The following is an 18,377-nucleotide window of genomic DNA, read 5'->3' on the forward strand; positions in this document are numbered from 1 at the left end:
TTACTTCTTAGTATGGCATGCATTGGACTCTGAAAGAATAAAATGAGGAATGAAATGTTATGTGATACATCTTTGTTTTCCTTTTGAAAAAGGGAAGGTGGTATCACTTTGGTCTCTTCTCCCTTATCATGATTGATGCACATACTTGACTTTCCATTGAAAATCTGGCAGGATGAAGGAAGGACAGCACTTCCTGCTTTTGTCTCATTCTGTCTCCTTTGAGGAAACCAAACTGTGTTTATTGTTTTCCTGTTCAGAGAAACTGTCCTTTCCCTTTTTGTTTTAACCTTGCTATTTCATGAGCTCCATCCCATCTTAACAGCATTACCCTGCCTGTTTTCTGGCAACTAAATCTTCCTCACTTCCTTGCTATCATCAGCTTCTTGTAAGGTCTCAGTGCTTAACGGCTACTGGAGCATGTGGTCAGCAGTTATACAGGAAGTCCCAATATAGGATTGCCTCTCGGATGTGACTGTCATGCCAAAGACCTTAGCATCCATTTCCTGGTCAGCCTCCTGACCTGCCTCCTAGAAGAACTGTGCTGAACTCTTATTTGCAGGTCCCTGTCCTTCCTCCTGAGCAGTCTGTCAGCAGTATAAGTTTAGCAGCACATTTAGCTAACCATCTTTCCATCTGTGTCAGGCAGGGTGGAATAATCAAATGAGAGTGATTTGCATAAGAACATCACAATGATTTAGCTGTTTTTAGTATGTCTCTTTACCAGAAGAACTGTGCTTCAAAGGTAATCTTTCTAGAATCCCAGGCTAGAAGATCCTTTGATGTCCTCACCCCCTTGGCAGTGTGAGACTTTATTAAAGAGGTGTTCACATAAGGAATGTTTTTGCAAAAGATACTTTGAGATTGGTGTTGGTAATAGAATCGGAAGGTGAAACCACTGTGTCTGGTCTCCTCTTGAAACAAACTTGATATTACTTATCAGTCATGTATTGAGTTTGTTCTGTGAAAGATGTAGCCCACAAGTCCTTTTCTGTCCCTGATGCCTGAAATTCTTTTCATCTTATGCAGAGTCATATAAGGCCATATTTTCACCTAGAAATTATCCTGAACAACTAAAGGTTTTCTGTTAATATCATGCTTTGAGTCTTTTTGAGAGAGAGAGGAGAGTTATTTACCATGTATGCTCATGTGCATATATGTGTCTGTCTTCTTTCATTTATGTTGGGGAGAAAAATATTCTGCTGTTTCTTTGTTAACCTCTTTAACGTTTCATTTTCTGACCTGCTGCCTTATCTTTAAATTATCCTGAAAATCACAGCAACCCCTGGTGGGTAAAACGAGTTGAGAAAATTTCAAATGTATTTATAATTTCTACCTGCCAAGTTTGCCTGCTATTAAATGCTGGCCTCTGTGAGTGGGATTAACTATATTTCAAGTAAGAATGTCTCTCCTGCCTGGTATGATGGAGAACCAAAAGTTAGGCATGTTTGTCATGCTGATTTGGCCTTCACTTAGGAATATTGCTTTTGCTGAGGAAAAATGAGGCACATGTGTGTGGAGATAACCTTAACCGTTGCTGAGCTTAGTGTATTCAAAGGCTACCATATTTACCTGCCCTTGTGACCACTGTGGCAATGAGATGTGGTTCTACCTTCTTCATGTTTATATTACATTATTAAGTGAAAAAATTTGTACCACCCAATGTCACATTATTTAACATCATAAATCATGGAAGAATTTCGGCTCAAAATCTTAGATGAACCTCATTGAATTGATATATTATTTTATTCCCTTTGGCTATTTGATCCAAATGATTCCATGCTTAATTAACCAAGACACTTAAGGAAGAATGAATATTATAGTGGCTATTTGTGGCTAAGTAGCAGAAATTGAAGGATAATTTCAGAATGATTTTTTTACCTAAACCAAAGTGCAAGAGTTATGGTTTGCAATTTTAGTAACTATGTGAAAACACACACACACACACACACACACACACACACACACCACACACAATGCATCACTGTATTTTGTGGATCAGATAACAATTTTAGTGACTTTAGAAGTTTCACTATGATAGTTTCCATTTCAGCTTCTCCCTCCAGTAACTCCCATTTGCTTCTTACTGCATTTTCATGCAGCTGGCATGTATTGAATCTTACTCAAGGATCTGTAACATGATCTCTAGAGTTGAATAAGATGTGTTCCTATCCTCAAGCAGTTTCTAGCCCATATAGAAGAGTGATGAGTGGATCAAGTTATCCAAATAAGATGCTACTGAGATTCCAAGTAGGTTAAGGACCAAGAAAGCTTTTGTGAATGTGACAGCATTCCAGAAGGCCCTTGATGATTGACTAGGATTTCTAAATGCAAACTAAAGGTGGGAAACAAATAAATACAATCTTCAATTACTCAGAGATTGAAAAGTATAAAATATATCAAGGAGATGGTGAGCAGCCCTGTCAGATTACTGAGCAAGGAGCTAACATGAGAAGTAGTACTATTTGTAATAAATTTGGAGGGGCAAAGAGATGTTGTGATGCTCACTGTAAGCTTATTATTTTCTTTTTCTTTTGTTTGGTGGTGCTGGGGATTGAACCCAGGACATTGTGCATGCTAGGCAAGCACTCTACCAACTGAGCTATATCCCCAGTCCTTGTAAGCTTATTATTATACACTAGGAAGGAGTGCTGGTAAGAAGTGTAAGATAATGGAATCAGTCACACTTGGGTTGACTCTTGGCTCTATTCTTAGTTACTGAATGGTCTTGATGAAAGTACCTCCCTGAGCCTCCACTCACCATCCCAAACATGGGGATCATATTAGTGTTCACCCAAGAGACTTGTTAGGATTAAATAAGGTGTACATAAAATTTTTAGAAAAGGGCAGAAAAGGGTACATAGCATGGGATTCAACAAGTGTTCCTTGTTACTGTTATCTCCATTGCTTCTCTAAACAAGAGAAAGTAGTTCAGGGTTTCCTATCTATTTGGAACAGACAGCAAAATGGGTTAGAAACCTGGTTTTGGCAACTGATAGATGTGGGAATTATGGGATTAGAAATTTCAGTAACTTCAAAATTTTAAGTTCAGAGGCCCAGCAATGTCATTAATAGGAGCATAGTTTGATTGGAAGAGAAAGTGATCATTTTCATCTTAGAATTTTGTTCCTTTCCTTGGATCCCAAGCTGTTCTGTGAACCAGCATTTTTTTCTTCTCTCTGCTCTCTAGCCATTCCAAACTCTTTTGACCTGTTTAAGGATTTCCAGTGCCTTCTTGTCAAACATTTGCAATGAGCCTTGTCTCTGCCTAGGACTCCCATCTTCCTCCCTTTCATATCACAGCTCCTTAGCATATGTGCCTGCAGGTTATTTCCTTAGGCAAAGCCTCCTTGAGTCTCCAATTCTGGTTTATGGAGCCAAATTTAGTTATCTGTCCATATTCAAGGCTCCCCTTACAATGCCTTTGAGTCACACAATGTTAAAATTTTCCCAGTCAACCTAAGAACTATGGAGAAATCTCAGTTAAGACCTTGTGCCCTGTATGTGAAACCCCAGTTTTGGAGTCTTGGAGACTTCCCAATCTTTCAGTGTCTTTTTCTCCTCATATATCAAAAAACACATACCTTCTAGGGTTTCAGTAAGAATTAACTGAGCTCAGAGGCTAACATACAGTAAGTGCCAAATAGTGTTCACGCTTGTTATTTCCTACACCTAGAGCATGGTATATAGTCAGTAAATTTTTTGTTGACTGACTGAATGAAAGCTACACATCACTAAAGCCAATAGTATAGAAGGTGGGAAAGGTATGCTAAAGGAGCTGTTACTGCCCATTTATATCTAATCTGCATTCAGTGTATTATATGTGCTGTATGATTATTTTCAACCAAATCAAAAGATATGCAGGGATTTCCTCAGATTTCTGAGTGATAGTGATCTCTAATTATAGCTACATAAGACAGTATGGGTTAGGATGGTTTTGAATGTAAATGACAATGTAGGTGACTTAAAATATGAAGACATTTGCTTAATCTAATTGTACAGTTTGTAAAGACATAAAAGCAATAAGCATCACTACTTTCTATTTAAAAGTATTACAGGTATTTTTTTAAATAAAACTCTTTTAAAGTACCTATTAAATGCTTCAATTTTAGCTGATTTGTTAGGATAGTGGTTCTCAAAGTATGGTCTCAGACCAGCACTTTCCCTTGGGAACTTGATAGATATTTTGAATTCTCAGTTTCTCCACAGTCTTGAAGTTTCCCTCCAGTCCTACTGAATCAGAAGCTCTGGAAGTGGAGATGAGAGATGTGGTTTAACAAGTCCTCCAGGTGATTCTGATGCTCTCTCAAATTTGAGAACTACTGAAAATTGGTTTCATTATAAAGAACATAAGGGCTATCAGATAACTTAGTGACTTTAACTGACTAGTTTCAATAATCAGATTTCCAGTCTTATTTTTCTGTTCTGTGAACAATTTCTTGTTCTGTGAAAATTTCAAGCCCAATTGAGCCATGCCTTTTTGGCCGTGTGCCCCTCATTTTGGAAAAGGGCCAGCGCTGAATGCAATCCAGTTACCCAATGCAATTACACCTGATTTATTTAGGCAAACTCAATTCTACTTGACTTTTTCAGGCCCAACTTGATTGTGCACTAAAGTTTCCACACTCAATTTGATTGTGCTCAAAATTTGTAATGTACCACCTTGTAACTTATAGATTTAGACTTATACCAAAAGGAGGTACTTTTGAGAGGCTTAGAAGACTATGCTATCTGCATCAGCAGTTATACCTACTACCCTTTCCCTTTCCCTTTATGACCTCCATTGGATGCTAAAGGGTGAGTATATTCTATTGAGTCCCCTACATGAACCACATTTCACCTTCTGCCATCCTACTATGGTGCAACTCATGTCAAAGATTTTGAAGTTCCTAGGAAAGCGATGCTTACTTCTTATCACAAATCAGCTATACTTAAGCTTCCACTTATTTTACAGATGAGGAAAATGGAGCACAGATATATTGTCCCTTACCAAAGTTCAGATTATTTGTCAAAGTCAGAAATATTTTTTAAGCAAGGTTTTTGCTTCACTGAGACAAACTCTGAACTTCCTGGACTTGTGCTTGAGGTGAAGAGACTAGGTCCTGAATCTCTGCCAGCTTTTTGAATATTTTCAGTAACCCACAGGCTGAGGGATTGATAGTCATTTGCTACTCTCTGGGAAGTACTTATAAGTGAAAGAATTTTACTGAACCCTTGTCAGAAATATCTAGTCTTGATAAAATAGATGATGATAAGTGCTATGGTTCAGCATTATTAAAACAGATGGAGGAAGCTCTGTCCGTTTTGCCAGGTGTATGACTTCCAGGTGTCAGAAGGTAAATACTTAATGGCTTTTATCACACAACTGGTTCCACTGGAGATTGGAAGTAGAGAAAAAGTAATGTACACTGTGAAGAAGCTCTCGTGACATTTCAGAGAACTGGGGCCTAATTATATCTTCTTTCAAAGTTAACAATGAAGAGCCATGAGACTCAACCCTACTTTCCTGGTGCAAGACATATGTCTTACTAGAGACCATGATTAGTCTTCCACAGACACAGAGAGAGAGAGAGAGAGAGAGAGAGAGAGAGAGAGAGAGAGAGAAAGAGAGAATTTTCTGAATATGCATACGTGTTTAAACAGCTCAGAAAAAATATTGTGACCAACCACCAACTATCTCCTTCTTATTATCCAGTTAGCCAAATGTTACCCATAATTTACACCAGCTGTTAATATAGAGCAGCTGGGTAAGAAGTTGGTTACAAAACTCTGGGGATGACCTTGATTTGCTTAATTGCCTCTATACCTGTGATCAGTACATTTGTTAAGGTACATTTCATGTATGATAAGGAAATGCATTCATTTTGTAAAAGATATTTAAAGTTGGGGGAGTATTGCCTTAATTGATTGTGGTTGACTTTTCCAGCTGTTACAAAGTAAATAGTACACATGTGAAACTGCCACTACAGTCCATTTCACTTTGAAATATACTTAGAGATTCAAATATGTTTCATTTGCCTGTTTTTCCAGGAAAATGTGTGATCTTTATCATTAAAGACTATCAATTTAAGATCACTGGGTTTTTTTTTTTTTTCCTAAGGGCTGATAAAACATAACGATCTGTTGCCACTTACCTCTTCCCATATTCCGTCCCCAAAGATTCTCTGGGCAATGACTTTTAAATGTGTTCTCATTATTTTTAATGAGTGTGCAGAACACATGATGCCTAATGCAGCAATAGATAGGTGCCCTTTCAAGGAACTTGTCATATGTAACAAAACATTGCAGGGTTAAGATGCATTTTTCTTTAAGATATTATAATTATTTAAATTAAGTTGTCCAAGTATAATTCATGTACGATTTAATTCTTGTTGCTGTTTAAATGAAGCTTCACTGCATTCCCAGTTCTTTCTTGAAAAAGAATGTTTTATCACAAATGTTAAAAAGACAAAAGAACAGTTAATATTGTTATGTCTCTTTAAGTTTACCCTTCTTTAAATCTGCCCTGGATGGCAGGAAATTCAATTATAAACGAGTTCAATTATGTTTCCTGGCCACTTATTGAGTTATATGAAGGACTTTTATCACCTAGTCTTTCCATAATTAATTCTTTGCATTTCTTAGAGGCTTAGGACCTAAGGAAGGGTTGCTTAAGAATTTGAAGTGTTATTTCAATTTTTTAATATTTCCTCTTTCTCCCTTTTTCCTTCCTCTCTCTTTTACCTTCCGTTCTTGCTTCTGACCTCTCATTCTGTCTTTCTGGAAGCAAATGACAATCTGAATGTTACTTCTCAATTACAGAATGTATTTACTGCTACTGCGTGTTAGAATGCCAGGGGGTGACCATGCAAGTAGTAGTCCAGTGCTTTAAATGATATTAAGATGCCAGGTGATGATAAGATGGAGGTGATGGTAAAACAATGGAGAAAAGGGTCAGCTCCAAGAACAGCAAGGCTCCCCTTGCACGTCATTCATTTCACAGGCACTGGAGCCAAGGGGCAGCACTGTGGGCCTCAGCACCCTGTAGGTGAGTAACAGACTTCCTGTGGCCTCTGTCCCAGCACTTGTATATTTTATCTTTAGACTTGACTTCCCACTGGAAGAGGAAAACAAATAGAAACAAATGAACAAAAAAGCAAGCAAACAAAATGACCAAACACAAAAACACTCAAACAAAACATCTTACTCGTGATTTACCTTCACTCCAACTCCCTGAAACCAAAAGCCTCTCTTCTGTGATACTCAAAGAGAGGTTCATAATTCAGGAGAATTGTCTTCTTGGGCCCCCATTTTCTATTTCTGCATCTACATTGGAGATAACAGGGCTTACTTGTTCAGTAAACTTTTACTGAACGTCTATTTTCCCCAATTATCTGCTCACATATTCAGTGAAAGTATATTTCTGCTAAATGCTATGCCCTAGGTATTTTAAAATGTACTCCAACATGATCCTTGACCTTCAAGAACTTAGGCAGCTGTGTGCCATTAGAGAATAAATGTTAGAATGGTACCTGTCATCTCTGAGGAAAGGGAATAGGAGGAAAACAGTTGAACAAGTTTAAGGAAGAATCTGAGAGATTCATAGTGATCTGAAGTCATGAAAAGGAAAACAATCTAAGTCCCTTGAAGGTTCAAGGACTGTCAAAGTCAAAGGACTTTAAAATCATAAAAGGTTACATTTGTGAAATGGGGAACTTGTTGAGCTCTGGATAGGTCCAAAAACAAGGAGAGAAAAGAAAAGTTCCAGGGATATGACAAGGCATATCCGGCTAGAGATGGAGGGACAAACTGAGAAATCAGAAGGTAAGGAGCAGAAAGGAATATTTTGGTTATAGCAAAAATTGTGTTGGCTACTTAGGGTATCCCATGAATAAATCTATAATAAAATCATTTCTACATATAACAGAGAAAATCCATCAAATGTGAATTTCAGGTCTAATCAATACCTTCTTTAAGTTTTATGTTTGAGTTATAATTTGCTATTTAACAACCCAACCCAAAATCTTAACGCCTTAAGATAATAACTTGCTATTTCTCACCATTCTGTGAGTTGTGTAAATGGTTCCTCTGCTGATTTTGTTTGCACTAATTCATGCAGCTGAATTTAACTAAAGCAATTGCCAGGCTGGAAGACCCAAGATGGCCAAGGTTACATGTCTGGTAGTTGGTGCTGGCTATTGGAACACCATAGTTTTCTTTCATGTGTCTTCTCATCCTCCAAAAAGTTTAGTCCAGTGTTCTTACTATGAAAGGACAACCAAACAGAAGATGTACCCTTATAACTGAGTATTGGAATTTGCATAGTGTCACTTTTACCTCATTCTCTTAGTCCAAGCAAGACACAGGCCAATGGAGAGCCAAGAAATAGGGGACTAGATTCCCTGTTCAGATGGGAAGAGCAGCAAAGTCACATTTCAAGGAGACATAATCCCCTGGGGGTCTTCACTATTCTAATCTCCCACATTACATCAGGAAAATTGGAGAATAATACACTTTTCTATAGCAGAATGAACATATGTCAGAAACATAAGATTCAGTTTATTGGCCCAGAAATGCCACTATATGTTTGAGTTTAGAATGGTCATTTAATTTCTTGGGTCTTATCTTAATTTTATTTGCAGAATTTTTGTTAAGTCCTCTCTTTATATAAATATATTACTAGAGGTACAGTAGTTGATAAGGCATGCCCCTTTCCCCTACATTGTGCTTCAGCAACATTTTTAACCATATCACTCTTAAAAAAAAAAAAAAATATATATATATATATGTATAAATCTTTATGTATAAATCCCTCTCCCTGGGACTGGGACTGTAGCTCAGTGGTAGAGTGCTTGCCTCGCACGTGTGAGGCACTGAGTTTGATCCTCAGCACCACATTAAAAAAATAAATGAATAAATAAAGATACTGTGTCCATCTACAACTAAAAATTATTGAAAAAAGTTTTTTAAAAATTTCTCTCCCTATGCTGAATACCTCCCTCTCTAAAGGAACCTGCTTCTCCCTTATTCTCCCACACCATATAGAGATTTATTTTTCTAAACACTCATAATCTGAATTGGGGTTGTAGAGTAGGAGTTGAATTGTGTCAATAGTGATAATCTAATAAATACTAAAACTGAATTATCAAATGAAATTAACTTGATAATAAACTGGGACAAGAATTCACTTATCTATGAAAGAAAGATATTGAACTAAATGATCTCATAAGATCCCTTCCTCTACCTCAATACAGCTGTCTGAATTTCCGTGCATCAACTCTTGGCATGACATTCAGCACAGACAGTGCCTGAATTATGAATGATGTGTATATATGAATGGGCAGCAGGAGTCCTCCGCTGAGTGTGTTTCTGTCCACGGTTCAGAATACCTGGGGAGCACTTGACCTAAAGAGTGCCTTCTCCTAAGTAAATGGAGAGCTAACACATTGCCAGCAGATACCATTCTCATGGCCCGTCTCTTTGACCTCCTGCCATGGCAGCACTTGCTGCCTTGCTAGGTGCAGATGGCCCCCTTCCCCAAATCCTGTCCTAACGCCAATGCTTCTGTAGGAACCATCAGGACTTCACTCCCACAGACAGCTCAGAAGGCAGTGGGTTCTTTCTTTCCTAAGTTGGAATGTAGATGCACTTTCCCATAGAACATGGTTAAATACGGCCCATTCAACAGAGGGTAAATTACTACTTATTTGTTTTGGAGACAAGATGGAACAGACAAATCCTGTAGGCAAATTGAAATGGAGACAAAACTTACCAATATTTCCTTTGAGGGAAAACAAAAAGATTTAAGTTGCAAGTACCATTTACAAAGTTATGGTGCAGAACCAGTTTTCTAACTAGAAATTGCTTTGCTGTACCTACAGTCATTATTTATTTAAAGCTTATTTCCATTCCACATAAAGAAAAATGAATGAATTACAAATATTATTCATTAAAGTTTGGCCATCTTTAATACAAAAAATAAATCACTGGATTCTGGATTCTTCTATCAGAAAAATATGACCACATCAACACTAGTGAATTGTTGAAAACTTGGCAGATTATTTTCAGTGTAATTATTATTGCCAGTCGCCCCAGTTCCTCTTGGGCATAAGACAGGTTGTAAATAAATTATATAAATAAATATCAATGTAATTATTAACTTGATAATTTTATGTGCTGTGTAGGCGTACAAGGAAATTAAACAAAGATGAAGTCTTCTGAATTTGTTCATGTTTGGAATATACATAACAGTGACTTAGTCCCTATATCATTGAGATAGAACTATACTAGATCGAGTTTTGTCTTCAGCTGCATAACCAAGTGTGATTATTAAAAAAAAAAAAAAGGTAATTTTTCATAGTGGTTACATTAATAACATGCCACTATTATTTGTGCATTTCTAAGACAGAAACCAAATCACATGTGTCTTAGTTGGAAAGAAAGTGAAGGCAAAAATACCTACCGACAAGCTGGTAGCTCACTTTTTAAAAAAGTCAACCTTTCCATCAGTTAGCAGTTCAGAGGTTCCTCTTTAACCTGTAGGGTTTTCTTGCAGAAAAGAATAGTGATCACATGTAAATGTCTTACTTCCTCCACCAGCCTTTGAAAGTACAACCCCAAGATTGCATTGCCTCAGCTCTCAGCTCTCAATGACTCTCAAGGGAGTTGGCATCCCTTATCAGAAGGCAGCAGCCAGCAAGGGGCAGCCCGCACATTGAGAGGCCAGCGCAGTGTAATGGTCAAGGCCATTGGGCAGGTAGTGAAAGGCCTCTTGCTGTGTTAAACAAATGCAGTTTCCTTCCTGGCTTCCTCAGGAGCTAATTTTGTTTTTCACTTCTCTTCTGGTATAAGAACAATAAGGATGCATAAGGCCAGGAGATACGCATTAGATTATCATAAAGCCACAGATAAAAAGTGTAGTGGTCAATGAGAACAAGCCTTTTCGGATGAAATAAAAGGTTTAATTGAAAGTACTGTCCCAGGGGAGCAGATGATTGAGCGTGGTATTGAGTAGACATTAATTACCATAGTCCAGGGAGTGAAGAAAATAAAAGGAAGATCATTTCTAATTTTATTTTAAATTTGCAAATTTATTTGTCTTTAAGAGAATGTGGGAGATTTATCTTAATGGGATGGCTAAAAAAAAAAAAGTTTTTGTCATACACAATGGTCTTAGAACACCAATAATATTTCTTAGGAATTTATAGCTGAATTTTCTATTAGTACAGATAATTTTGTTAGAAGTTGGGAATCTAGTCAAAGTACAAAGTGTACTGTTAGTCTGAATAGTGGTTAAAAAGATATAAAGATACATGCACACACATACATACTGTCTTGCATTATAACCTATTCATAAATGAGTCATACTTTTTCATAACTCTGGAATTTTTTATTCTTTGGATATATCTCTGCTTTTCTTTCTTTTCTTAGTATTTGGAATTTTTTTGTCTCCAATTTAACAGAAAAGCATTAAGTTGAAAAGATTTCCAAACATGCAGTCCTCATTAAACACTAGACTAATTTTTTCTTATCACTAAAATCTGACTGACTTTACAAATCACTCATATTTGTTTAGCCAATGCCCTACTTTTGATGTGGCTGAAATAATGGGATGAAACCCACATCCACAGAGACAAAGGCTGGTATCAAAGGCTGCCTTAACAAGAAAATAATTGCTCAGGCATCTATTTTACCAGCCATTAACATATTTGAATTATGAGTTTGATTCTTGCTTCAAGTGAAATAGAGTATAAAAATATATTCTGGATTATCTGTATCTATTGTACAGGATTTGAAGGATAAAGACTGACAGATACTGAATATATTGAGTATTTTAGTTGATGCTTAGACACAAACTGCTGCCCAATTCTGTTAAAAAAAAAAAAAAAAAAAAAAAAAAAAAAAAACTACTACCAACTGTCAAAGTAGCTTTTAGTTTGCTTTTCAGTTTTATTTAGGAACAAATAAATTCGCTCGCTAAGTGAATTTAAATTTCTTTTCAACCAATTGTTTAGGTGTTGATGTAGATATACTCTTAGTTTTCAATGTGAAAAATTCTTATTTAGGGTTAATTTGAACAGGGTAGTTGCCAAATAGTACCAGCTGTCATAATAAAGTAGAAGTGAATGACAGATTTACTCCACCCCTTATCAAAACTTAAGAGCGGATATGGTGATCAGATGAGCCAAAGTAAATGTGCGATCTTAGAAACATTTGCAAGCTATTTTCTTGCATAGCTCAGCCTTTCATAGGCATCCAAGTGCAAACAGGTCATGTTTGTACTAAGCATTATTGTAGCAATGAAAAGAGGGCAATCACTCTGTTACTATAGATATTCCAAATATATTGCTAATAGTCCCAGATACCATCCAGTGACGGTGATGGGGATCACAGTGAATCTTGTTTGCTAGTGAACATATGACCACCCTATCAGATGGCCTGTATTACAAAGTGTTGAAACCTACTTAGTAGTTTTCAAACTATTTTTTAATATTAATGAAAATAAGCCCATATGGAACTTCAATAGAAAAAATAGTGAAGGAGCATTTTTCAACAATATTCTTTAAATAATGCCTTGTTCTAGGCATGCATTTGGATAGGTGTTAGTGGCATAAACATATGTGGACTGGTCCTTGTTATCTTTGAAGTCCTTAAGATACATAAGACAAAGACTTGGATATTTATGAAATAATAAATAATTAGGATATCATGTGATTAGTTCTCTAATTATGTACAGGCTGATATAAAGACATTATACTAGTGTCAACCAGATGACAATTCAGATGGACTTTGACATGTAAGAATTGCCCAGCGGGTGGCAAAGTAGGGCGATTTTCAGACAGAGAGAATCCCATATAAAAAGTAAGAGAAGGCACCTGTAATGTGTGATTACTCGAAAGTTTAGGTTAGAAGTGTTAAAAACTATGATCTTTGTAGATAGATGCAAGACATGACTGTCACTTTTCTCTCCCTTTAATGCCATTGTTTCAAAAGAGCACTGTGGCACAGAAGTGTCACCAAAAAATTTATGAAGTCATCCCTTAACAAATATTTATTAGATGCATGCATCCTGCCGGATGCTAAATAGGATTCAGTTTGAATTAAACATAATTTCTGCCCTTGATGAGATCACAGTGGTATAGCAGAGTCGAGACAGACAAGCTGGCAAGTAATTGTAAGAATGGAAAGAAAATGAGGAGGATCTTAAGAATGGGAAAAGGGAAGTGAAATGGGAGATCAGAGAAGAGCAGACTGCTTCTCCACTGATAAGACTGGGGAATTCTTCAAAGAAGAGGAAGTTTACATGTTGAGACATAGAGTTAAGGTATCTGGGAATACATATAGGGCCCTTTATTCCATCACATTTTCACTCTAAATTTTCTTTTGAGTCAAAAACACTGTCTGCATTTGATATGTGCACACATACATATGGAATGAAGAGTCTTCCTTGGGTGTGATTTCACTGTCATATTCCCTTTTCATGTATCAGCAAGTAAAAAATAGATGAGTACTGGATTCATTTAAAAAACGCTAATTCTTTAGGCATGAATTGAGACCTCCTCACCCTCGCAGAGTCTTTGAAGTATGCTTGACTTTTTTGGAAAACAAAGAGACGTGGGTTCAGGGAAGGAAGAAGTCTTACTCAACCTCCATTTACCAATGTATTGATTGGAAGTGTGCTGAACTTTTAAACTTCTCTTAATTACAGACTGATTTTACAGGAACTAAGGCCATAGGAGCTGCCCCCTCACCCCTGTCCTGCTTTCCTTACATGTAACAGCATGGGACAGGAGTGCCTGGGAGATGACAGCAGAGCAAGAATAATATAAACTGAAAGGCAGTGTTCTGTAGCCCAGGCCAATTACTAAGGGCTCTGAAGTCACCTGAACAATCCCCTTCAAGAACCTGGTGTGAACAATGTAGGGATATGGAGGAAGAATCGTCTGGAATCTCAGCAACCTTTGTGACTAGTTAGGGAAAAATCTCAGACTCAGAAGGTACTCTGAGGTTCAAACTACAGGAAGAATAGATATGTCAAGTAGAAAATGTGATACCTGAAAGAAGGAAAAGACATGAATTATAGAAATATAAACCCTGTGTTATTATCATTAACTCTTAATATCTCCCAGGTGTCAAAAAAAAAAATTTAAAAAGCCATCCAGTTAGTGGATGGGGTTATTGGTTTCAATTCTCCACTTCCAAATAATAGCATTGTATAGTCCTCCTCTTGTCATGGTCTCATGGTGTTTGGAGAGTGCTTTTCCAACCATAATCCAAGGAATGAGTCATGTGAATTCATTTCACTGGTAGATGTTAGCAAATATTATATGAGAAAATGCTTCAAAGGCACTTTCCTTTTTGCTTCCTGTCTTTTATCATGTGATACACTTGCTTTTAGTTTTCAGTTGTCCAAAGGAAATAAGGGAAATGTGGAACAGGTATACATCTAATCCATCGTTTATAGGCAAGCCCACCTGAGCCCTGCCTAGATCAGGCAAACCTCAGCCAACCTGTAAATGTGTGAACCAAAATTAAAATGCTGTATTGGGCACATCACAATTTTGGGATGGTTTGTTATACAGCAATTGGGGAGCTACAGATGACTGACAAGTTCATTTACTTTTTCCTGTGAATTAATTCTAGGTGGATTTCCCCTTTCCCATCAATTTATTTGTAGCATAATGATAGAAAGATATATTCACATTTTAATTTTGATGGGTTTTCATCCTCTATAGGGCCTAAATGACTTCTTATTTTATAGTCAGTTTTATCTGACAATTAATTATTGTTTTAATTATTAAGATAAAAGGCAAATTATATGTCTATTAACAAATGGCATGTTATACACACGGTAAGAACATTTTCATTACAAAAGTAAACATCACTATGAATTTTAAATGGTTGTTACCCACTGAGATTTTTCAATCCCTATTTGGAATTTAGAATTATTTATCATTAATAGAATACTAAAGGGGATTGGTTTCCAGCTGGAATCACATCAGATGCAACTCAGACAACAGAGAAAAGGACAGGATAAAAATGTTTATGTTGTATCATTTGATTTTCTTATCAGCCTTCACCAACCAACAGTAGCTACCTCCTCCCACCATAAAAAAAATATTACTTTTCTGAGGCTGTGATGCTACTTTTACTACCTTGTGGCGTAATTAATAAATATTTACTCTCAGCCTTAAAATAAAGAACATTTATTGGGTCCTTTAGGAAAAATGAAAGTGGTTGAGATGTAATCCTACCATTAAAATTCTTGAGCTGGGTGGAAAGCTATATCATCTTTACTAAGACAGTCATTGCACCCTAAATAACTGATATGCTTGGGATGCAGCCTGCTTTATATAGAATGTTCTTATACTTCAACTTGATGATATAAGATTTTATTCTGTGACCATAACATTTCCTAGGATTATACTGATAATGACCTATAATTCATTAATTCATCATCTTTATTTATAGAATATACCCAATTCAGAGATTTTTTTTTAAAGTACAAGATAAGAGAAAATTTATCTTGAGGAAATTAAGCATTGTTCATTCCATATTATAGAAAAAGAATTCCTAAATTCTAAAGACTTCAGGATGTACTCACCAATTTAAAGGTTGGCTTGAGCCTATAGTTCCTTCTGTGATACTCTGTTGTGGGTCTTAACTGCACACAAAATCAGGATGTGTAAATAACAGAACCAGAAGGCTTAACCATTGTGCTATGTGACAGCTCTGGGACCTTGTTGGTGACCTGCAGGAGTTCTCTCTGGAGCCTTCTTGTTTTCTGCTCCATTCTTTGTACCCAATCCTCCCCCTTGTTCTCTAAAGCAATTTTTCCACAAGTGTCTGATAGGGAACTCATTCTACAATACATACTGTATAAAAATGTGTTCTGTGGTCAGGTAAGTTAGAGAGTCCCTACTTTTTGACAGGAAACCACTCCTATCACCATACTACAAGCAAACTGAATGGAAATAGGAAATCTAACACTAGTTATTTAACAGGACAAGTGAACGAACCTGGCAGTCACCTGTTGCCCCCAATGCCACATAACAAACCATCCCAATATTGTGATGTACACAGCAAGACATCTGTTTCTGGCTCACGTGTCCCCAGGTTGGCTGGGGTTGACTGATCAAGGCTAGACTCAATTATGGATTAGGTGTATGACTCTTTTATATATCTCTCATCTTCCTCAGACCATATGATGAAGCATGTTTATCACATGATGAAAATTATGCTCTGGTTTTCTCTCAAAGACTCTGAATATATATCCACATTTTAAAAGATCCAAGAAGTCTAAAGATAAAATTCCTCAGATGTTTTTGTCAGAGAACCCTTCCTTTCCCCCACATGCAATGACTGGGAAAGCATGTGTCACACTGATCGATGTCTTAGAGGGGGCCAGTTTTTTTGGCTTAGTTGGTATCTGAAGCCAGTCTCGCTTGGGCACATCCTTGAGTCAGACCTCAGAAATCACCAGCAGCAGGGGTCAGAGGGCACCTCCACATCATTTAGTGCCACCCCTGCTTCCTGAGCAGAGAGTCAGGCTGTGAGCAGAGCAAGCACAGTGTGGCCACTTCAGTGTGATGCTCTGCATTTTGATTTGTGTTTCACTTTTATCCTTGAGGATGTGTCTCTTTTAAAGGCATCGAATGCAGGAGGCCTGGCATGCCAAGTATTTGTGATGTCAGAGATATTAAAGGTAGTCCACTTCAAAGCTTGGCTTCCCGAATGGACTACTTTATATAGCATCATGCCCATTAGCTTCCTTTTTAGGTCATTGATTTATTACAATTGTATTGTTCTTGAATCTTATGTTCATAAAAACATATATATTCTTGTATTTTAACCAGTCAATTGTTGCACATAAAACACTTAAGATTCTTAATGAACTTTCTTTAATCTACACTTAACAGGAAAAAAGTAAAAAAAAAAATAAATAAAAAGACCTATTGTTTCTCAATTCTAAAAAGTACACGTTTTATAAAAATGCATGCTGTCTGAATTTATCTATATATATTTTTTCATTTTAATTAATTAAATTTATTCTTAACTGAAACATAAAATAAATATCATACATATTATCAGGGTACAATGTGAGATTCTGATGCTTGTGCACATTCTTTCAATGTATATACTATAAGGAGGGGAAGTTAAAAGAATTTCAACTCTGATTTGTTTGACTTTTGTTAATCTGGCACTTTAGATTACATTAAGGCACTTTTATATTGAACGGGCAATAAATAAAGACTATTTTTTGACATTTGTTTTCTGGTATAGTTTAATCTTTTACTTAGAGGAAATTAGTATAGATAAGTTCAGTCAGTGCTCAGCTCTTGTTTTCAGAAGATTACTCCTTCCACCCACTTTCTTTGAGATGGGTTTTAAAACACATGAAAAATAGTGGCTTGAAAAAGAATATCATTTAATAATAATAAAGGGGACAATCCAACAAGAAAACATACTAATAAATATTTATGCCCCCACATGATAGAAGAAATCAGAATAAATATTTAAATTTTTGACACAAACAACAATAAAGATACAACACATCAGAAACTGAGACACTATGAAAGAGGTACTAAGAAGAAAGTTTATAGCTATGAATGCCTACATAAAACAATAAGAAAGATTATAAGTAAGCAACCTAATGATGAATCTAAAGATTCTAGAAAAATAAGAACAAGCCATTTCCAAACAGTGGAGGAAAGGAAATAATTTAGAGCCAAAAATAATGAAATAGACAATAAAAACAATACAAAGACTCACTGAAACAAAGAGTTGATTCTTTGTAAAGATGGACAAAATTGATAAACCCTGAGTCAAAGTAACAAAAAGAAAGGGAGAGAATAATAATAATAATTTCCTCTTTCCATTTGGTTTGCTTGTACTATGGTGATAGGAAGTGGTTTCCTGTCAAGAAGTAGGGACTCTCTAACTTAACTGACCATAGAATACATTTTTACATAGAACATATTATAGAATGAGTTCTAGTAATAAAACTAGAGATGAAAAAGGAGATATCACTACAGACATCACAGAAATCCAGAAGATCATTAGGGACCATTTTGAAAACTTTAACAATTTGGAAAATCTAAAAGAAATAGATACATTTCTTGACCCATATTACTTGCAAAATTGAATGAAAAGGATAATGAATGTCTTAGCAAACAAGCAATGAGATTGAAATGTAATAAAAAGTCTTCCAACAAAGAAAAGTCTGGAACCAAGTGGATGGATTCTCAGCTGAACTCTAGCAGACCTTTACAGAAGAACTAATTCCAATGCTCTTCAAATTATTACATGAAATAGAAAGGGGTGGAACACTTCCAAATTCATTCTATGAAGCTGATATCACCCTAGTATCAAAACCAGAAAAGGACACATCAAGAAAAGAA

At 36.4% G+C, this 18,377-nt stretch overlaps 1 protein-coding gene and 1 non-coding gene across 2 annotated transcripts in view; one reads left to right on the forward strand and one right to left on the reverse strand.

Annotated features, from left to right (window-relative positions):
• The window catches only part of Pard3b (par-3 family cell polarity regulator beta), a 1,015,658-nt gene that overhangs the window by 546,016 nt on the left and 451,265 nt on the right, over positions 1-18,377 (forward strand). The gene's annotated exons all lie outside the window — the stretch shown is intronic.
• Trnaa-agc (transfer RNA alanine (anticodon AGC)) lies at positions 2,537-2,609 on the reverse strand. The gene has a single exon. It is a non-coding gene; the product is annotated as a tRNA-Ala (tRNA).

The sequence above is a fragment of the Sciurus carolinensis genome, chromosome 3 (genome assembly GCF_902686445.1).
Source record: "Sciurus carolinensis chromosome 3, mSciCar1.2, whole genome shotgun sequence".
Lineage (NCBI taxonomy): Eukaryota > Metazoa > Chordata > Mammalia > Rodentia > Sciuridae > Sciurus > Sciurus carolinensis.